Here is a 272-nt window from a genome sequence, read left to right as displayed (position 1 = left end):
GAGATACATGAAGAATGTTTAGAAGTGAGAAGAAAGACTTGTTGATATTTGTTCCCAAATGGGATAAGAACACAAAACCATTGCTTTGAGGCTATGAATGGCTTGTGTAAAGTTATTTTATGTTTGAATATGTTATAATACAATGAATTTGATTGATTACAAGTGCTAGAGATGCATGAAGAATGTTTAAAAGTGAGAAGAAAGACTTGTTGATATTTGGTCCCAAATGGGATAAGAACCCAACACCATTGCTTTGAGGCTATGAATGGCTT

Source organism: Capsella rubella, unplaced genomic scaffold (genome assembly GCF_000375325.1).
Source record: "Capsella rubella cultivar Monte Gargano unplaced genomic scaffold, Caprub1_0 scaffold_39, whole genome shotgun sequence".
NCBI classification, from domain to species: Eukaryota; Viridiplantae; Streptophyta; class Magnoliopsida; order Brassicales; family Brassicaceae; genus Capsella; species Capsella rubella.
This window is presented reverse-complemented; position numbering follows the sequence as displayed.